This window comes from Bubalus bubalis, chromosome X (genome assembly GCF_019923935.1).
Source record: "Bubalus bubalis isolate 160015118507 breed Murrah chromosome X, NDDB_SH_1, whole genome shotgun sequence".
Classification (NCBI taxonomy): domain Eukaryota; kingdom Metazoa; phylum Chordata; class Mammalia; order Artiodactyla; family Bovidae; genus Bubalus; species Bubalus bubalis.
In genome coordinates, this window is record NC_059181.1 from 85,661,640 (window position 1) to 85,685,270 (window position 23,631).

The following is a 23,631-nucleotide window of genomic DNA, read 5'->3' on the forward strand; positions in this document are numbered from 1 at the left end:
TTTCTAAGTGCACCTACCTATCCACATTATCTTCTCCCTCCCTCTACCTTAGTTAACAAAAAGACCTTGATCAGGCAACAAAATGCAATTTCTTTAAACCCCCATGTATATCAATTCATGCAAATAGATCCTTTCAAAGGTATTTGGTTCTACAAACCCTGGTTTTGTAGCACTCATTGGTTGTACAAACTGTCATCCAAATTAGGTACAAATAGAATACCCAGCTGCATTTATAATAATGAGAGAACTGGAAACAACTTATATTGTCCAATCTTAGGGGAAAGTTTAAATAAATATCCTATGTTGTAGAGTTGAGTAATATGCAGTCTTTGAAAAGAAAATAAATAGTACTAAAAGGAACCAGAGAGAAATGGCTGATTTCAGAAATGTGGCAGGGTAGGCATAAGAGGAGCCTGGTATTGAAAAAAGTAAGGAAGTACTTCAGAAAAGTGATGGGAACATGTCAAAGGAAACAGGAGCCACCCTGAAGGAGCCACCATTGGCCAAGTCTGAAACAAAATTAGGATCAGGAAAAAAAAAAAAAAAAAAAAAAAACAAGGGCAGCAATTAATTATAAAACACAGAAAAAGTAAGAATCTGGGAATTCATATTGATAACAACTAGACAGATAAGTAAACTGGAGAGGAAAGAGGTATTTTGCTTTCCTAGAAAGCTGAGTGCCAACTGGTAAATGTGAAGGAAGTGATAAATTGAAAGATTATCATTTTTCAGTCATTATGCTAAAGATAGGTCCAGGCTGGAATCATCAATGGATGTTTAGTCTATGGAAAATTTTTGATGAAAAGAAGAATATTTTCATGTTATGAAAGTGGCTCTCTATAGACTGCTTATTATTTTCAAGGGAAAATACTAATTATACAGTGGATAAATCAGATAACACCTTGACTGAATGATCACAAGTAACATCACCAAGGAGAAACAGATAAATATTTTATGCCTACTGAATGGTACCCCAAGAAGGACACAGCATCATTAAGTACTATTCTGGCCAGAAATGCATAGACTAAATCTAATTATGAGAATATATCAGAAAAAAATGAGAAACCTTTTGTAAAAAAACAGAGGATGAGACTGTATTCTTCAAAACTGTCAGTGCAAACAAAACCAAAAATAGCATGACTGTTAACTGCAATGTCTGGCCCAAGACTGAATACTCTACTAGAAGGACATGTGGGGGTCAATTAACATAAATGTAATACAGATAAACGAGTAAGTCGCTCAGTTGTGTCCGACTCTTTGCAACCCCACGGACTATACACTCCATGGAATTCTCCAGGCCAGAATACTGGAGTGGGTAGCCTTTCCCTTCTCTAGGTATCTTCCCAACCCAGGGATCAAACCCAGGTCTCCTGCATTGCAGGTGGATTCTTTACCAGCTGAGCCACAAGGGAAGCCATAGAAGACTAGAAAAATTATTGTTCCAGTGCTATGTTTCCTGAAGCTGGAAAGTGTACTATTATGTAAGATAATACACCCATTCTTAAGAAACACATACTGAATTATTAAAGGAGTTAAAGTTAAATTATTTTTAGGAGTTATTTTAGGAGTTAAAGTTACAGGACATTTTGCTGCTGCTGCCGAGTCGCTTCAGTCATGTCTGACTCTGTGCAACCCCATAGATGGCAGCCCACCAGGCTCCTCTGTCCCTGGGATTCTCCAGGCAAGAACAATGGAGTGGGTTGCCACATCCTTCTCCAATGCATGAAAGTGAAAAGTGTAAGTGAAGTCGCTCAGTCATGTCTGACTCTTCAAGACCCCATGGAATGTAGCCTACCAGGCTCCTCCATCCATGGGATTTTCCAGGCATTTTAGGAGTCTATTATACAGAGTAAAGTAGTCAGAAAGAGAAAATCAAATATAGTATATTAATGCATATATATGGAATCTAGAAAGATGGTACTGATGAGCCTATGTGTAGGGCATCAGTGGAGATGCAGACATAGAGAACAGACTTGTGGACATATTGGGAGAGGGAGGGAGGGATGAATTGAAAGAGTAACACTGAAACACATGCATTACCATATGTAAAAAAGATAGCAGGTGGAAATTTGATGTAAGACCCAAAGCTAGTGCTGTATGACAACCTAGAAGGGTGGGATGGGGTTGGAGGTGGGAGGGAGGTTCAGGAGGGAGGGGACATATATATACCTATGGCAGATTCATGCTGATGTATGGCAGAAACCAACATAGCATTATAAATCAATTATCCTCAAATTAAAATAAATTTAAATATTTTAAAAATAGGTGAATATTTGGTTAAAGGATAAGAATGAATTAAAACTCTGTGTTTTAATATATATATGGTGAAATAAATGGTCATTGTATATTTTAAGGGAAGAAAAGCAGACTGTGGTATATAACTAGTATCCAATTTTGTAAAGAAAAAAATATGTATATGTAGGTTCATGTATGCATAGATAAATATGTGGAAGGATATACACAAAACAATTAAAGTTTCTCTTGGAAAAGTAGAAATATTTTCATAAAAACTTATTTTTTACTTTATACCTGTCTGTACTGCTTGTATTTTTACAATTAACTTGAATTACTTTCATGACTATTGAAAATATTTTCCACTTAAAAGAATTCACATGGGTAGACATCTTCTGAATTCTAACATAAAGAACAAATCATTCAAAATGAAGTAATACAAGGAACTAAAATCAGTTTAAAACACACACGCAATATAGACAAGTATAACAGATAATTCAAGTAGTCAGTAATAAAAACGTTAATATCAAGTTGCAGCAGGATCTTTTAGCAAAATAAGCCCAGACCAAGTCTAAAGTGACTTACTCAGAGAAAAATGAAATATTTTGTGAGTGTGCTAAGGACCTATGTGAAGAAAACCACAAAATTTCACTGAGAAACAGAAAAGGCATAAAAGAAGATGTAAATGAATGGAGAGACATATTATGTTTTTCAATGGGAAGACTTAACAGTGAAAAGATAGAACCACTCTCTTTCCCTTGAAACACATTTTTCTCTTGGCAGTTATGCTATAATCTTCTGTTTTCATTCTACCTTACTGCCTGCTTCTTTTCAGTCTCCTTTCCTGGGTTTTCCTCCTCCCAGGAATCTCTGTGGCATTTAGTCCTTAATGATCTTCCCTTCTCTATTTGCATTCTCCCTAAGCCAATTCACCTCCTACTGTGGTGTCAAATACTATTTATATGTTAATAACTTCAGTACTGACCTCTCCTCTGACTGCCTACCTGACATTATCACACTGATGACTCTTATGTACATCAAACTTCAAAGGTACAAAACAGAACCCTTGATGTCCAGCTTCAGCTTGGGACACCTATCCTCTAGATCCTCATAAGGTTTCTTCTCATTTAGATCTCAGTTCAAATGTCAACTCCCCGGGACAGTTGATCTAAAATACTCCTGTCCATTTGCTGAAACAGATATTCATATCACATTGCATGTGTGCTAGGTTGCTTCAGCTGTGCCCAACTCTTTGTGACCCTATGGACTGTAGCCCACCAGAATTCTCTGTCCATGGAATTCTCCAGGCAAAAATACTGGAGTGAGTAGCCATTCCCTTTTCCAGGGGATCTTCCTGACCATGGGATGAAACCCAGGTCTCTTATGTCTCCTGCATTGGCAGGTGCGTTCTTTACCACTAGTACCATCTGGGAAGTCCCTCATATCATATTACCTTGTTTTAAATGTCTTCATGGAATTCATTATTATCTGAATTAATTTCTCCATATATTTACTTGTTTAGTATCCATCTCCTCACTACTACTACTGACTAAAATGTAAACTCCTCAAGAGCAATGATCTTGTTTGACTTGTTCATTGACTTGTTCATTTATTTCCAGCATGTATTATAGTGCCTGACACAGAGCAGATGCTCAATGAATATTTATAGAATGAAGGAAGGAAAAATAATGTATAAATTTTAAATAATTTCAATCATATCCCAAGAATATATTGAGAAAAGGGGTCCTTGACAAAGAGACAATTCAGTTGTTTGGGGAAAATTAAGAATAATGGTATAGTAAGGAAATCTTTGAGGAAAAAAAAGAGTAAAGAAGGAGAATTTGCCATAGTAGGAATTTTTAAATGTTAAAAATTGAATAATGAATAATTGAAATAGTGCAGTCCCGTTGAGGGATTGAAGTGGTAGATCTGTAGAAAAGAAAGTCCAGACCAGAGCCAAATACATATAAACATTTAATATATGACAAAGGTAGCATTTTGTATGAACCACTGCCAGTAGTGAATGGTAAATTATTCAATAAATAATGTTAATAATGTACAGATAACTAAGTCTCCCTTTCTCCCATGTACTACAACCTCCCTGAAGTGTTAACAGCTTCTTGTATATCCTACCAGAGATAATCTCTGCACTTTCAAAATTTTACATTTATACATCCCTTTCTCCCCCCACAAATGGTAGCATACCACCACATTGTTATGCATCTTGCCTTTTGTTGCTTAAAAATGTCTTGGACATCTTTCTGTATAACTACATGTTGAGCTGCCAAATTCCTTTTAATAACTGCATAATATTCCATTATATAGACATAACATAATTTAAAACTAGTTCTCAGTGATGGTTGGGATTTCCCTGGTGGGTCAGATGGTAAAGAATCCACCTGCAATGCAGGAGACCCAGGTTCAATCCCTGAGTTGGGAAGATCCCCCGGAGAAGGAAATGGCAATCCAGCATTCTTGCCTGGAGAAATCCATGGACAGAGGAGCCTGGCAGGCTATAGTCCATGGGGTCGCAAAGAGTTGGACATGACCGATTGACTCACATTTTTTACTTTTCACTCAGTGATGGTTATTTCCAATCTTTTGAAAGTATAAATCAGGCTGTAATAATTAGTTCACTCAAATATGACAGTATTTATAGGATGAGTACTTTGGAGTGCAATTTCTAAGTCAGAAGGTTTGTCTCTTTATTTTTGATAGATTGTTTTCAAAATGTCCTTCATAGAGGTAATGTCAATGTATTTTTCCAGTTTTATTAGAATACTATTGACATAGAACATTGTGTAAGTTCAAGTTGTACAACATAATGATTTAATGTATTTATATATTGTGAAATGATTACCATAATAAGTTTGGTTAACATCCACCACCTCACATTCTTATGAGAAGAACTTTTAAGATCAACTTACTTATCCACTTTCAAATATACAATACAGGATCATTACTTATAGTCACCATGCCATACATTACACTCTCAGCACTTATAACTGATTGTACCTTTTGACCACCTTCACTCACTTTCCCCACACCCTCACTCCCCACCTCTTTTTTCCTCTGGTAACCACCAAACTGTCCTCTGTTTCTGTTAGTTCAATTTTTAAAATTTCACATATAAGTGAGATTATACAGAATTTGTCTTTCTCTGTCTGACATTTTACTGAGGATGTACCAGTTTAAACTCACATTAGCAATGCATGGAAGTGCCTGATTCCCTTGACTGTTCCCAAAACAAGAGTACTAGAAGCTTTTTGATCTGTGTCAATAGATTAGAAATGTTATCTTGAACTTGCTTGATTTGTATTTCTTTTATAAGTGAGTTTGACATGCTTTCATATCCTTTTATACAAATTATCTAGTTATATCTTTTGCCTATTTTTTTTTTTGCCTATTGTTGGTCTGTTCCCTTGTTGATTTATAGGAATAATTTATATAGTAAGAAAAGTTAGCTCACCATTTGGAAAAAAAGTTCCTACCCAAAGCCATAAGCCAAAATGAATTCTATATGAATTTAAAATGTAAATATAAAAGAAGAATAGGATACTGGTGAATATACACATAATCTTGTGATGAGGAGGGGCTTCCAATAAGAACTTAAAGGCAGAATTCATAAAGGAAAAAGATAACAGATTGAACTATAAAAAAATTTCAAATTTTATGTAGAGCAAAATTACAAACAAACTTAATAAGCAAAGGACAGCTGTACATGTGCATATATTGGGGGAGGGGGGAAAGAGAAAGCAAACATAGTGAAAGCAGTAAATATAGAAAGTGGTCAGTATTCTACTCTAGCAATTTTTTGATAGGTTTAAAAATTTTCAAAATAAACTGTTGAGAAACAGTAATATTAAAAAAACAAAACAGAGAAATCCAAACAAAGTTTAAAATTCAAAAATTAAACAATTTCTATAGCATAATAAAGATTCTTTAAAAAATAAGAATAAAGTTGTATGCAATAAACTGGAAAATCTTGATGAAATACAAATGACAGACACCAAAATAAAAAGCAATATTTAAAATATATATGATTGCCAAAAGAATAATATTCTTAATATAGAATATAATCTTATGAATGAATAAGGAAAAGATATAGGTGAAAGTAATTGACAAAGAACAAGATCAGGCAATTTACAAAATAAGAAATACAAATGACCAATAAACTGTAAAACAAAATTTCAACTTTGCCTGTAATCAAAAAATGAAAATTAAATAATGACATACCATTTTCTATCTATCAGATTGGTAAAGCTTACCAAAATATGAGAAAAGTCAATGTTGAGCAAACGGAGGAAGATGGACACTATCTCAGATGCTGGATGGTGGGCAGATAAATTGTCACAATTTTTCAGGAGGGCAATTTGAAACCATGTATTAAGAGTCCTCAAAAGTTCATACCATTTTACTTTGCAATCCTTTTGCTAGGAATTTTTCTAAGGACATAATTGGACAAATGTAAAAAGACTGGTAGATAAGGAGGTCTAACATACCATTATTTTTCATTCAAAAAATTAGAAACAAAATTATCAATTAGAAACTGGTTAAATACTTATAAGGTCACTAATACAACTATATATGTGTATGTTTATTGATATTCAAAGATTCACAGTAAAGTTAAAAAGTTATGCATATTATGATCACATTTGTATAGGAAAATTTTCAGAAGATATACACCAAAATGTCAACAGTAGTTGACTCTGGGTGGTTGAATTTTGTTTGCTTTTCTTTGCCATTTGCTCATCCATGTTTCTTATATTTTTAGAATGATAATATACAATGTGCATAATGAAATTTATTCCATATTAACACACAAAGAATTTTTATCAACCAATATGTAAAGGCAAAATAGTTTTGATACTAGGGGAAAATGAGCAAAAGTCATAAACAGGCAATTTATCAAGTAAACAGTACAGTAGCCAACAACAAGAAATACTAAACATCCTAGTAATTAAATTAGTGCAAACAAAACAATGCACTTTTTTTTTAACACATCAGATCAACCAAAATAATCAGGTGGAGGTATAAAATAGTACTCCTCTACCAAAGGTGGCTGTTTCCAATGGTACCAACATTTTGAAGGACTTTTTGTCAATAAGGATCAAAAATCTGTAACTTGTGTATACCCATTGATCCAAGAATTCTGCTTTCAGAAAATAATCAGACAAGGGTGAAAAGATGTATATTTAAGAATATTCAGCAAAGTATCATTTATAAGAGCATGATATTGGGAATAACTTCAATAATAATTGGTTAACTTATATAAGTCCATCTTATAACGGAATGTTATGCAACCACTAAAATTCTTATTTTTGTGTTACCAACAGAGAATGAGAGAGAGAGAGAATCACAATATGCTTTCTTTCCTTGTTCTCTGAATGTGTTTTTTTATTATTTTATTTATTTTAATTGGAGGCTAATTACTTAAATAGCAAAAAAAAAAAAAAGATTACATATAGGTTACAACATGGATGAAACTTGAAAACACTATGCTAAGGGAAATAAGTCAAAGGCAAAAGGAAAAATATTGTATGATCCTCCTTATATGAGGTACCTAAAACAGGCAAATTCATAGAGACAAAAAAGTTACCCAAAATTAGGGAGAAAGGGGAGTGGGGAGTTATTATTTAATGGGTACAGAGTTTCTTCTGGGGATGATGAAAAAGTACTGGAAATGGATAGCGACAATGGTTGCACAACATTGTGAATGTACTTAATGCCTCTAAATTGCACACTTAAAGCAGTTAATATGGTAAATTTTATGTTACATATATTTTACCACAATTTTAAAAAGCACATTGCAAATAACTCTATGTAACATGATCTCATTTTGTGCTTGCCATGTCAAAGTTGTAGTGAAAGTGTTAGTCACTTAGTCATGTCTGACTCTTGGCAGGCCCATGGACTATAACCCACCAGACTCCTCTGTTTATGGAATTCTCCAGGCAAAAATACTGGATTTTCCTGACCCAGGGATCGCACCTGAGTCTCCTGCATTGCAGGCAGATTCTTTACCATCTGAGCCACCAGGGAAGCCCCAATCATGTATAACATGATTCCATTTTGTTCTGACCATATAACCATATAATTCACTAAAGTGTCCAGTTGATTAAGCAACACTATGGAAACAGTATTTTACATCATATGGAGATTTTATGGGTGCTTTTATTTTTCCTGTATACATTTGTCTATATTTTTTCATGAGTGCAATACTTGTATAAAACTATTTTTTTAATTAAAAGTTATCAGAAATATATGATGAGTGAAAGTGCAGAGTCAAAAAGCAGAGATCTTTAGAAGTTTGGAAGAAATAAAAACCAATTATAACTCTTAGTTAACCTACATGTCCCAAACAACAAAGATTACTCTTTGTTCTCTCAAAGAGAACGTATTTGGAAATACGTTCTCTGCTATGCATTTACAGATTCTTTATTAACCTATATACACTTTCAAAGTTAAGTTTTAAGGTTTTATTTCCTTTTCTCTAAAATGTTCAAGATAGGAAGTTTGAAGTGTAGATCTTTATTGTTACTTGAGGATGAATCCATTTAACTTGAAGATTTCTGTTTTGCTTTAAAATAGATATCTTCAAAAATTTTACAATATTTAACATAAATATTTATGACCCTTTTGGTTTTTAAATTAAATGTTGTATTGAGTTGAAAATGATACTTTTATCAATTCACTGCAAAATAAAGTTTAGTAGTATTTTTTTTCTTTTTAAGTTTTATCCTGTTGTTGTAGGGACATACACACACATATGCATGGGTGCATGCTCAGTCATGTCCGAATCTGTGCTACCACATGGACTGCAGCCCACCAGGCTCCTCTGTCCATGGGATTTCCCAGGCAAGGAGTATTGGAGTGGGTAGCCATTCCCTTCTCCAGGAGATCGAACCTGGGTCTCTTCATCTCCTACATTGGCAGGCAGATTCTTTACCACTGAGCCACCTGGAAAGCCCCAAGTTTAGTAGAGATGGGAGTAAATTATGTGTCATTCACTTAGTCAATATTTATTGAATACCTAATACAGCAGTGAAAAAACACAGACTTAATACCTGCTTTCATTAAAAAATGAAAATTAACTGAGACTAGAAGAATCAGATGGTGTAATAATAGTTAGGTAAACAATTGGGAAGAGTGACTCCAGGAAGAGTGACTAGTGTCTGCAAATTTCCAGAAGTAAGAAAAAGCTTAAAACAATTCAAGACATACTAGTGGATGAGGAAGAATATAGCTAGAGTGTAGGAAAGGAGTGAGGAGGAAAATGAAGATGGAGAAACTGCAGCCAGATCATGGAAGCTCTTAGAGATATAATAATACTCTTAAGTTCAATCAAAAGCCACTGAAGGGGATGACATAATCAATCATACCTTTTTAAAAGGTCATTTTCTAAGGTAGGCTTCCCTGGTAGCTCAGACGGTAAAGTGTCTGCCTGAAATGTGGGAGACCCAGGTTCAATCCCTGGATTGGGAAGATCCCCTGGAGAAGGAAATGGCAACCCACTTCAGTATTCTTACCTGGAAAATTCCATGGGCAGAGGAGCCTAGTAGGCTACAGTCCATGGGATTTCAAAGAGTCGGACATGACTGAGCAACTTCAATTTCTAAGACTTTCCTTGCTATAATTATAGCCACTAGTTTTTGTGGGGGTACTTGAAATTTTTCAAGACTTATCCCAACACAGTATCTTCCCACATCCTGTTGGGTAGATATTTTCATTTTACTTAGGAAGAAATCTGAGTTCACAAAATATAAAAGTGGACTCACTAAGATCATGTTGTTAAGGGGCAAAGTCAAGAATCTAGTTGAGGTCTTCCAATACCAAATCTTATACTCTCCATTGCCCTACTTTGGATACTAATCATATCACTGGTATTCAACTATCCACATTATCTTTTCATTAACTTTGAAACATTAAACTTAAAAGCAGGACAAGACAACTCTTTGTAATCCACTTAATTTTTTTTCCCTTTGGTCAGGAAAATAAAAGTCTCATGGATCTGGAGAAAAAGTTGAGCGTTCCACTTAGGGGAAATTACGCTAATAGTGGGGTTTTTGTACAAGATGAACTGCACTCACCATGGTTAATGCTGTTTTCCAGAAGTTTGATTGTGAGACATGAAAAATATAAAACAAAATAGAAAAATATTAAGGTAGATGAACACCAAATAGCATATAATAGTTAATACAAGTAAACACTGCAAAATAGAAAGCACTTACCAGTAACTCAGATGTAACCAATTATTAGAGAATATTTCCCATAGAAATGGTATTAACAGTAACTACAGCTAGACAAAAAGATATATTTTCAAAAACATACACAAAGCTATGGAGCATGATTTGGGTACATACAGATAAGTACTATTTACCAGCAAGGCTATATCTATCTATACATGCACAATGAATGAACTGAAGCCTAGTCAATCCATTTATTTTGGCTTTCTTCATGATTGATGTGGAGAGCCAAAAGATTGAGTGAACCAGAGAAATCAGCATCAATCTTGAGGATGCCAAAATGAACAAGTTGCTGTAACCTAACTCAACAAGTAAGCAAATCAAGTGAACAAGTGCTTGCATAGCACTGGCTGTATGCCCAGAAATGTTCTAGATTCTGTGGGGGCTAGAGTTAGAAAACATTGTGTCTGCTTATGAACTTACAGTTTTGTTGGGGTCACAAGTTATAAGTATATAAACTATCAAAGCAGTATAAACCTAACTATAGCATATACTTTCAGTTTATGCTATATGGCTTCAGAGATCAGTGAGCTGGAGTGAGCAAAATTAAGTTGGACATCAAAGAAAAGATAGGATTTGAGTTGCTGAAGAGAAAGAGAGAAAAAGTATATCACACATTTGCTGAGTGCCTCCCCTCAAAAATCTATTTTTCCCTTCTTGAAATAATGCTGAATTCTTGTTTGGGAAACTATTCCATCAGCAACTCTCAGCCAAGTGCTTCAGGCCGAGTTGACTCTCGCTGTAGGTGTGCATGATAATTGTATTAAGTCAATCAAGATATTCTATCCTCCTGGCACCAGTGACTGCCTTAGGGATGGACATGTAACCCAAGCCTAAATGAACTGCTGCATCTTATTCCCCTCTGACCTTAGTAATTAATATAAAAGATTCCTAAAATCTCCTAACAGAGTAGACTTCTGCACGTTTTCTGAGAATGCTGGGACACAGATTTCTCTTCTACTGAATATTATATTATGAAGACTTAAAGTTTCTAGTCTTTTAAAACCAAACCACATAGGTGTTTTATGAAGGAGGGACCTGGAGTTGAGAAAGATCTACTATGTGGTCCTTGTGGGTTATTATGGACACCATTGAAAGAATGGAAGAGACTCAGAGTATACTTGTACCCTTAGTAACATCACTAAATTGCTAGATCTTTCCTTGCCTGACACCAGTTTAATCTCTGGATTTTTTTTGTTATATGAGCTACTAAGTTCTCTTTGTTTGAATAAAATCAAGTTCTGCCCAGCCATTCATGTGACTAGAGCAAAGGATTCATGTTGGTGAATAGAGAGCAATCATAGTGGATAATGAAGAGAGCCTATATTGTAGAGAAACAAGTGACAGAGACAGGATTTGGGATATGATAGTCAATTAAGAATCATGACATTTCATTAAAAGATAATGATATGAATGAAGTGGTAACCTAGGAATATTGATCAGATCGAGGTGAAGTTAATGGATTTCAGGGAAAACAACAAGAAGACAGCAGGAAAATCCTTAAGGAGGATTTGAGGGCCTGGTCTATGGTGGTGGTGATGGAAATATAAAGAAAAGGACTGAGAAGTATTTTTGTTAATAACATGAGTTCTAGAAACTGCCTGAGTTAGAATTTAGAATCTACTATTGCTACTTATACTCTACATTCCCATATTCTGAATAAAACTCATATTACTTCTATCCAGCTAGTCATATCATCTCATTATGATTTGAAACTTTAATCTTAGGGAGATTACATATCTTTTATAAGTTACTTAGTATTTCTTCCCCACAATTTTCGCATTTGCAAAATGAGAATAAAAATAGTACCTAACATCTTAAGATTGTCATTATGATTAAATGTAGAAATACATGCACAATGAGACAGGGCGCTCAGGGCCAGTGCACTGGGATGACCCTGAGGGATAGGATGGTGGGGGTGGTGGGAGGGGGGTTCAGGATGGGGGACACATGTACACCCATGGCTGATTCATGTGAATGTATGGTGAAAACCACTACAATATTGTAAAGTAATTGGCCTCCAATTAAATAAATTAATTTACAAAAAAAAAAAAAAAGACTGAAGGAGAGTGTTCCACATACAACAAAAATGGAGTCATATCCAGTACATATTGTTAATTGAAAAACGTGCACAACAGTGTGTGTAATTTAATACCATCTATGTAAAAATGAGAGGGAGATACTTCTACTCTTTTTAGTGTGTCCAACATTTCTGGAACAGTGGTTAACTCTAGAGAGTGTGTCCGGAAATTTTACTTTTTACCTTACAACCTTCTTTGCTGTTGGGATGTTTTAACCATGGGCCTATACTAATTTTGAAATAAAAAGCTACTTTCTTTAACTTTTACAAATGAAAAAGAGAAATACCATCTGTTTAAGGAAAGTTTCTGTGGACAACACGGAGTTTTAGTTTTTCACCTTTCTTAAATAATATATTTTCAACTCTATTGAATAAATGGAAGATTCGAAATTTGGGAGAAAAAGAAATACATGTAAAATACTTAGAAGAGTCTGTATAACATAATATATGATATTATATATCATATTATATATAGCATTGGGCTTCCCTGGTGGCTCAAACAATAAAGAATCTGCCTGTTATGCAGGAGACCTGGTTTCAATCCCTGGGGTGGGAAAATCCCTTGGAGGAAATGGCAGCCCACTCCAATATTCTTGCCTGGAGAATTCCACAGACAGAGGAGCCTGGTGGGCTGCAGTCCATGCGGTACACAAAGTGTTGGATATGACTGAGCGACTAACACTTTCACTTTCATTTATAGCATTAATATGTTATATTAATATATTTTATATAGTTATATAGAAAAATTTTATGTAACACTTTGAATGCATTAATTAATCTTTTCAAAAACTGTGTAGGGTGGACTATTTTACAGATAAGGAAACTGAGGCACAGGATTTTTAAATGATTTCTTCAAGGATATAAATAGTTGAAGCTAGAACCCAAAGTCAGAGCTTTGGGCTCTGAATACCACATTTAGTGTGGCTTGATACCTTAAATTTTAAATGTCAGGGTTATCATGGGACCTACAGCGTCTCTGAAATGTGTGGTGTTTCCACATTAAATTCAGAGCATGCTTGACCCTCATTGAATAGGGTAAATTTCTGTCAGTAAGTACAGAAGAAGTAGCTGATAAAAACAGCATCAAAGAGCTTCTAGATTACTGTAGAATATTCCCATTTCCATAAGGGCAGTAACTGTGGTGCTCAGGATGGGAAAAAGCCTTAAAGAAGGTGAACTTGAATAGAAAAGGACACTTAGATGAGATCCAAGCATTAATATGTTGCTACAATGTTCTACATATGGAGAATATGTCTCCAAAATAGGTTATCAACCAGTGGTGTTGGTAGATTAGATCGCAGAGTGCATAGATAGCCATGCCTATGATAATAAAGGTTACATAAGAGCATGAAGCATTACTATGAACAAAGCTAGTGGAGGTGATGGAATTCCAGTTGAGATATTTCAAATCCTGAAAGATGATGCTGTGAAAGTGCTGCACTCAATATGCCAGCAAATTTGGAAAACTCAGCAGTGGCCACAGGACTGGAAAAGGTCAGTTTTCATTCCAATCCCCAAAAAAAGGCAATGCCAAAGAATGCTCAAATTACCACACAATTGCACTCATCTCACACACTAGTAAAGTAATGCTCAAAATTCTCCAAGCCAGGCTTCAGCAATATGTGAACTGTGAACTTCCAGATGTTCAAGCTGGTTTTAGAAAGGGCAGAGGAACCAGAGATCAAATTGCCAACATCCGCTGAATCATTGAAAAAGCAAGAGCATTCCAGGAGAACATCTATTTCTGCTTTATTGACTATGCCAAAGCCTTTGACTGTGTGGATCACAATAAACTGTGGAAAATTCTGAAAGAGATGGGAATACCAGACCACCTGACCTGCCTCTTGAGAAACCTGTATGCAGATCAGGAAGCAACAGTTAGTACTGGACATGGAACAACAGACTGGTTCCAAATAGGAAGAGGAGTACATCAAGGCTGTATATTGTCACCCTGCTTATTTAACTTATATGCAGAGTACATCATGAGAAACGCTAGGCTGGAAGAAGCACAAGCTGGAATCAAGATTGCTGGGAGAAATATCAATAACCTCAGATATGCAGATGACACCACCCTTATGGCAGAAAGTGAAGAAGAACTAAAGAGCCTCTTGATGGAGGTGGTCCTAAGATGGCACAGGAATAGAGCAGGGTGACCACTTTCTCCCCCACAAATTCATCAAAAGAACATTTAAACGCTGAGTAAAATCCACAAAACAACTTCTGAATGCTGGCAGAGGACATCAGGCACCCAGAAAAGCAGCCCATTGTCTTCAAAAGGAGGTAGGAAAAATATAAAAGACAAAAAAAGAGACAAAAGAGGTAGGAACGGAGCTCCATCCCGGGAAGGGAGTCTTAAAAAGAGAGACGTTTCCAAACACCAGGAAACACTCTCACTGCCAAGTCTGTGGCAAGCCTTGGAAGCACAGAGGGCAACATAATAGGGAGGAAAAATAAGTAAATAATTAAAACCCACAGATTACGAGCCCAACGGTAACTCCCCCAGCAGAGAAGCAGCGCAGACACCTGTGCCCGCCACTAGCAAGCGATGGCTGGGCACAGAGGCACGGGCTGCATTGCTTAGAGTAAGGATCGGGCCTGAATGCCCTCGAGGGTAATCAGAGTGAACTAATTTGGGCTAGCAAACCAGACTGTGGGACAGCTGCCACATGAAAAGCCCTAAGACATTGCCAGGCCCGCACACAGAAGAAAGGGTGGAACAAAACTAGCTGGCTGCAGACCATCCCCCTCTGGTGACAGGCAGCCAGAGCCAGAAGGGGACAATCACAGCCCCAGAGAGACATTATCTACCAAACTGCAAGCAGGCTTCTTTGCTTACTAAGACTTCTTGGGGTTCTAGACAGTCATCTGCCTGAGAAGGTGCACCAGTTGTACACCCAGAAAACCGAGCAGCAGGGACAGGAGAGGCGATAAGTCGCAGTGACCACACTCGACAAACACCTCATCACCTGAGCTGCTCGGAACTGGGAAGGGCACAAAATCCAGGCCCAACAGAGTCTGCACCTCTGAGGACTACCGAGTGCCTGAACCTGAGTGGCTTAGACTAGGGGGGTGCATGCAGCCCAGGGCTGGCCTCGGATGGTTCCCAGCAGAGCAACCTAGAGCCTGAGCTGTGTGGACAGGGAGGGCGCACACGCCATGAGTGAGGGCAGGCCCAGTGTGGCTGAGACACTACGAGTGCACGCCAGTGTTATTTGTTTGCAGCGTCCCTCCCTCCCCACAGCGCAACTTAGCAAGTGAGCCTAAAAAAGTGTCCACCACCGCCCCCTTGTGTCAGGGCGGAAATAAGACACTGAAGAGACCAGCAAACAGAAGCTAAAACTGAGGGAACCGCCTTGGAAGTGACAGGTGCAATAGATAAAAACCCAGTAGTTAGTACCGACTACATAGGAAGGGGCCTATAGATCTTGAGAAATATAAGCCGGACCAAGAAACTATCCAAAAATGAACTAACCCCACACTACCCACAACAACACCAGAGAAAGTCCTAGATATATATTTACTATTTTTACAATCATTCTTTTCTTTTTTTTTCTTCTTCTTTTCTTTTTTCTTTTCTTTTCTTTTTTTAACTTTTAAAAAAATTTTAAGTCCTCTATTACTCCTTTAATTTTCATTTTTATAACCTACTATTACTTAAAAAAAAAGACTTTTTAAAAGCAAACTTCATATATATATATATAAATAACTTTTGTGACTGTTCTTTTTCTTCTTCTTCTTTTCTTTAATATTGTATTTTTGAAAATCCAACCTCTAGAATCTTAACCTTTGCTTTTTGGTATTTGTTATCAATTTTGTACCTTTAAGAACCCAATCTGCAGTACCTGTTTTTACTTGGGAGCGAGATTACTGGCTTGACTGCTCTCTCCCTCTTTGGACTCTCCATTCTCTCCACTAGGTTGCCTCTGTCTCCTCTCTCCCCCTTCTCTTCTCTACCCAACTCTCTGAATCTCTGACTATTCCAGATGGTGGAGGACACTTAGGGAACTGATTACTGGCTTGATCAGTCTCTCTCCTTTTCATTCCCCACTTTTATCCTCCTGGCCACCTCTGTCTCCTTCCTCCCTCTTTTCTTCTCTGTATAACTCCATGAACATCTCTGAGTGGTCCAGACTGTGAAGTATACATAAGGAAGTGATTACTGGCTAGCTTGCTCTCTCCTCTTTTGATTCCACCTCATCTCATTCGGGTCACCTCTAACTCCCTCCTCCCTCTTCTCTTCTCCATGTAACTCTGTGAACCTCTCTGGGTGTCCCTCACTGTGGAGAAACTTTTCGTCTTTAACCTAGATGTTTTATCAATGGTGCTGTATAGAAGGAGAAGCCTTGAGACTACTGTAAAAATAAGACTGAAAACCAGAAGCAGGAGGCTTAAGTCCAAATCCTGAGAACATCGTAGAACACCTGACTCCAGGAAACATTAAGCAATAGGAGCTCATCAAACGCCTCCATACATACACTGAAACCAAGCACCACACAAGGGCCAACAAGTTCCAGAGCAAGACATACCACACAAATTCTCCAGCAACACAGGAACATAGCCCTGAGCTTCAATATACAGGCTGCCCAAAGTTACTACAAATCCATTGACATCTCATAACTCATTACTAGACACTTCATTGCACTCCAGAGAGAAGAAATCCAGCTCCACCCATCAGAACACTGACACAAGCTTCCCTAACCAGGAAACCTTGACAAGCCACCGATACAACCCCACCCACAGCGAGGAAACTACATAATAAAGAGAACTCCACAAACTGCCAGAATACAGAAAGGCCACCCCAAACTCGCAATATAAACAAGATGAAGAGACAGAGGAATACCCAGCAGGTAAAGGAACAGGATAAATGCCCACCAAACCAAACAAAAGAGGAAGAGATAGGGAATCTACCTGATAAAGAATTTCGAATAATGATAGTGAAAATGATCCAAAATCTTGAAATAAGAATGGAATCACAGATAAATAGCCTGGAGGCAAGGATTGAGAAAATGTAAGAAAGGTTTAACAAGGACCTAGAAGAAATAAAAAAGAGTCAATATATAATGAATAATGCAATAAATGAGATCAAAAACACTCTGGAGGCAACAAATATTAGAATAACGGAGGCAGAAGATAGGATTAGTGAAATAGAAGATAGAATGGTAGAAATAAATGAATCAGATAAGAAAAAAGAAAAACGAATTAAAAGACATGAGGACAATCTCAGAGACCTCCAGGACAATATTAAATGCCCCAACATTCGAATCATAGGAGTCCCAGAAGAAGAAGACAAAAAGAAAGACCATGAGAAAATACTTGAGGAGATAATAGTTGAAAACTTCCCTAAAATGGGGAAGGAAATAATCACTCAAGTCCAAGAAACCCAGAGAGTCCCAAACAGGATAAACCCAAGGCGAAACACCACAAGACATATATTAATCAAATAAACAAAGATCAAACACAAAGAACAAATATTAAAGGCAGCAAGGAAAAACAACAAATAACACACAAGGGGATTCCCATAAGGATAACAGCTGATATTTCAATAGAAACTCTTCAGGCCAGGAGGGAATGGCAAGACATACTTAAAGTGATGAAAGAAAATAACCTACAGCCTAGATCACTGTACCCAGCAAGGATCTCATTCAAATATGAAGGAGAAATCAAAAGCTTTAGAGACAAGCAAAAGCTGAGAGAATTCAGCATCACCAAACCAGCTCTTCAACAAATGCTAAAGGATCTTCTCTAGACAGGAGACACAAAAACGGTGTATAAACTCGGACCCAAAACAATACAGTAAATGGCAATGGGATCATACTTATCAAAAATTACCTTAAACGTAAATGGGTTGAATGCCCCAACCAAAAGACAAAGACTGGCTGAATGGATACAAAAACAAGACCCCTATATATGTTGTCTACAAGAGACCCACCTCATAACAGGGGAAACATATAGACTGAAAGTGAAGGGCTGGAAAAAGCTATTCCATGCAAATAGAGATCAAAAGAAAGCAGGAGTAGCAATACTCATATCAGATTAAATAGACTTTAAAACAAAGGCTTTAAAAAGAGACAAAGAAGGACCCTACATAATGATCAAAGGATCAATCCAAGAAGAAGATATAATAATTATAAATATATATGCACCCAACATACATAGGAGCACCGCAATATGTTAGACAAATACTAACAAGTATGAAAGGGGAAATTAACAATAACACAATAATAGTGGGAGACTTTAATATCCCACTCACACCTACAGATAGGTCAACTAAACAGAAAATTAACAAAGAAACACAAACTTTAAATGATACAATAGACGGGTTAGACCTAATTGATATCTATAGGACATTTCACCCCAAAACAATGAATTTCACCTTTTTCTCAAGTGCACATGGAACCTTCTCCAGGATAGATCACATCCTGGGCCATAAATCTAGCCTTGGTAAATTCAAAAAAATTGAAATCATTCCAAGCATCTTTTCTGACCACAATGCAGTAAGTTTAGACCTCAATTACAGGAGAAAAACTATTAAAAATTCCAACATATGGAGGCTGAACAACACGCTGCTGAATAACCAACAAATCACAGAAGAAATCAAAAAATAAATCAAAATTTGCATAGAAACAAATGAAAATGAAAACACAACAACCCAAAGCCTGTGGGACACTGTAAAAGCAGTCCTGAGGGGAAAGTTTATAGCAATACAGGCATACCTCAAGAAACAAGAAAAAAGTCAAATAAATAACCTAACTCTACACCTAAAGCAACTAGAAAAGGAAAAAATGAAGAAACCCAAGGTTAGTAGATGGAAAGAAATCTTAAAAATTAGGGCAGAAATAAATGAAAAAGAAACAAAGGAGACCATAGCAAAAATCAACAAAGCCAAAAGCTGGTTCTTTGAAAGGATAAATAAAATCGTCAAACCATTAGCCAGACTCATCAAGAAACAAAGGGAGAAAAATCAAATCAATAAAATTAGAAATGAAAATGGAGAGATCACAACAGACAACACAGAAATGCAAAGGATCATAAGAGACTACTATCCGCAACTATATGCCAATAAAATGGACAACATGGAAGAAATGGACAAATTCTTAGAAAAGTACAACTTTCCAAAACTGAACCAGGAAGAAATAGAAAATCTTAACAGACCCATCACAAGCACGGAAATTGAAACTGTAATCAAAAATCTTCCAGCAAATAAAAGCCCAGGCCCAGACGGCTTCACAGCTGAATTCTACCAAAAATTGAGAGAAGAGCTGACACCTATCCTACTCAAACTCTTCCAGAAAATTGCAGAGGAAGGTAAACTTCCAAACTCATTCTATGAGGCCACCATCACCCTAATACCAAAACCTGACAAAGATGCCACAAAAAGAGAAAACTACAGGCCAATATCACTGATGAACATAGATGCAAAAATCCTTAACAAAATTCTAGCAATCAGAATCCAACAACACATTAAAAAGACCATACACCAGGACCAAGTGGGCTTTATCCCAGGGATGCAAGGATTCTTCAATATCCACAAATCAATCAATGTAATACACCACATTAACAAACTGAAAAATAAAAGCCATATGATTATGTCAATAGATGCAGAGAAAGCCTTTGATAAAACTCAACATACATTTATGATAAAAAAAACTCTCCAGAAAGCAGGAATGGAAGGAACATGCCTCAACATAATAAAAGCTATATATGACAAACCCACAGCAAACATTATCCTCAATGGTGAAAAATTGAAAGCATTTCCCCTAAAGTCAGGAATAAGACAAGGGTGCCCACTCTCACCACTACTATTCAACATAGTTTTGGAAGTTTTGGCCACAGCAATCAGAGCAGAAAAAGAAATAAAAGGAATCCAAATTGGAAAAGAAGAAGTAAAATTCTCACTGTTTGCAGATGACATGATCCTCTACATAGAAAACCCTAAAGACTCCACCAGAAAATTATTAGAGCTAATCAATGAATATAGTAAAGTTGCAGGATATAAAATCAACACACAGAAATCCCTTGCATTCCTATACACTAATAATGAGAAAATAGAAAAATTAATGAAACAATTTCATTCACCATTGCAATGAAAAGAAAAAAATACTTAGGAATATATCTACCTAAAGAAACTAAAGATCTATATATAGAAAATTATAAAACCCTGATGAAAGAAATCAAAGAGGACACTAATAGATGGAGAAATATACCATGTTCATGGATTGGAAGAATCAATATAGTGAAAATACTACCCAAAGCAATCTATAGATTCAATGCAATCCCTATCAAGCTACCAACGGTATTTTTCACAGAGCTAGAACAAATAATTTCTCAATTTGTATGGAAATACAAAAAACCTCGAATAGCCAAAGCAATCTTCAGAAAGAAGAATGGAACTGGAGGAATCAACCTGCCTGACTTCAGGCTCTACTACAAAGCCACAGTCATCAAGACAGTATGGTACTGGCACAAAGACAGAAATATAGATCAATGGAAAAAAATAGAAAGCCCAGATATAAACCCACACACCTCTGGACACCGTATCTTTGACAAAGGAGGCAAGAATATACAATGGAGAAAAGACAATCTCTTTTACAAGTGGTACTGGGAAAACTGGTCAACCACTTGTAAAAGAATGAAACTAGAACACTTTCTAACACCATACACAAAAATAAACTCAAAATGGATTAAAGATCTAAACGTAAGACCAGAAACTATAAAACGCTTAGAGGAGAACATAGGCAAAACACTCTCCGACATACATCACAGCAGGATCCTCTTTGACCCACCTCCCAGAATATTGGAAATAAAAGCAAAAATAAACAAATGGGATCTAATTAAAATTAAAAGCTTCTGCACAACAAAGAAACTATAAGCAAGGTGAAAAGACAGCCTTCAGAATGGGAGAAAATAATAGCAAATGAAGCAACTGACAAACAACTAACCTCAAAAATATACAAGCAACTCCTGTAGCTCAATTCCAGAAAAATAAACAACCCAATCAAAAAATGGGCCAAAGAACTAAATAGACATTTCTTCAAAGAAGACATACAGATGGCTAACAAACACATGAAAAGATGGTCAACATCACTCATTATCAGAGAAATGCAAATCAAAACCACAATGAGGTACCATTTCATGCCAGTCAGAATGGCTGTGATCCAAAAGTATACAAGCAATAAATGCTGGAGAGGATGTGGAAAAAAGAGAACCCTTTTACACTGTTGGTGGGAATGCAAACTAGTACAGCCACTATGGAGAACAGTGTGGAGATTCCTTAAAAAACTGGAAATAGAACTGCCATACGACCCAGCAATCCCACTGCTGGGAATACACACCGAGGAAACCAGAATTGAAAGAGACATGTGTACCCCAATGTTCATCGCAGCACTGTTTATAAGAGCCAGGACATGGAAGCAACCTAGATGTCCATCAGCAGATGAATGGATAAGAAAGCTGTGGTACATATACACAATGAAATATTACTAGCCATTAAAAAGAACACATTTGAATCAGTTCAAATGAGGTGGATGAAACTGGAGCCTATTATACAGAGTGAAGTAAGCCAGAAAGAAAAACACCAATACAGTATACTAATGCATATATATGGAATTTAGAAAGATGGTAATGACAACCCTGTATGCTAGACAACAAAAGAGACACAGATGTATAGAACAGACTTTTGGACTCTGTGGGAGAGGGAGGGGGTGATGATTTGGGAGAATGGCATTAAAACATGTATAATATCATATAAGAAACGAATCACCAGTCCAGGTTCGATGCAGGCTACAGGAAGCTTGGAGCTGGTGCACCGGGATGACCCAGAGGGATGGTATGGGGCGGGAGGTGAGAGGGGGGTTCAGGATGGGGAACATGTGTACACCCGTGGCGGATGATTGTTGATGTATGGCAAAACCAATACAATATTGTAAAGTAAAATAATAATAATAAATAATAAAAAAAAAAGTGCTGCCAAAGCTTGGGGGGGGGTGCGGGGGAAAGAGCCTCTTGATGAAAGTGAAAGAGGAGAGTGAAAAAGTTGGCTTAAAGCTCAACATTCAGAAAACTAAAATCTTTGCATCTGGCCCCATCACTGCATGAATAATAGATGGGGAAACAGTGGAAACAGTGTCAGACTTTATTTTGGGGGGGCTGCAAAATCAGTGCAAATGGTCATTTCACCCATTAAATTAAAAGACGCTTACTCTTTGGAAGGAAAGTTATGACCAACCTAGATAGCATATTGGAAAGCAGAGACATTACTCTGCCAACAAAGGTCCATCTAGTCAAGGCTATGGTTTTTCCAGTGGTCATGTATAGATGTGAGAGTTGGACTGTGAAGAAAGTTGAGCTCTGAAGAATTGATGCTTTTGAACTGTGGTGTTGGAGAAGACTCTTTAGAGTCCCTTGAACTGCAAGGAGATCCAACCAGTCCATCCTAAAGGACATCAGTCTTGGGTGTTCATTGGAAGGACCGATGCTGAAGCTGAAACTCCAATACTTTGGCCACCTCATGAGAAGAGTTGACTCATTAGAAAAGACTCTGATGCTGGGAGGGATTGGGGGCAGGAGGAGAAGGGGACAACAGAGGATGAGATGGCTGGATGGCATCACCGACTCGATGGACATGAGTTTGGGTAAACTCCGGCAGTTGGTGATGGACAGGGAGGCCTGGCATGCTGTGATTCATGGGGTCGCAAAGAGTCAGACACGACTGAGCTACTGAACTGAACTGAACTCAAGAGCATGAAGCCGTATTAGCCACACAGCTAACATGTGCCAGGCAAACTGAAAGTGATAGCAGGAGGAAAAGCCAGTAGTCATTGCATATTTAAATATCAAGACTTAAGAAAATTTAGTTCTTGGAGGCCAAATATAGAGCACTAGGTAAGAAACCTAAGGCCAAAATCTCTATGTTGATGTTTTTAAAAAAGCATTACTTACAAACAGAAAAATAAGAGTGGACACTCCAAATTATTCCTAACCGAACATAACACTTTTAATTACTGTTGTCACTCAGTCACTAAGTCATCTCCAACTCTTGGAGATCCCATGGACTGAAGCATGTCAGGCTCCTCT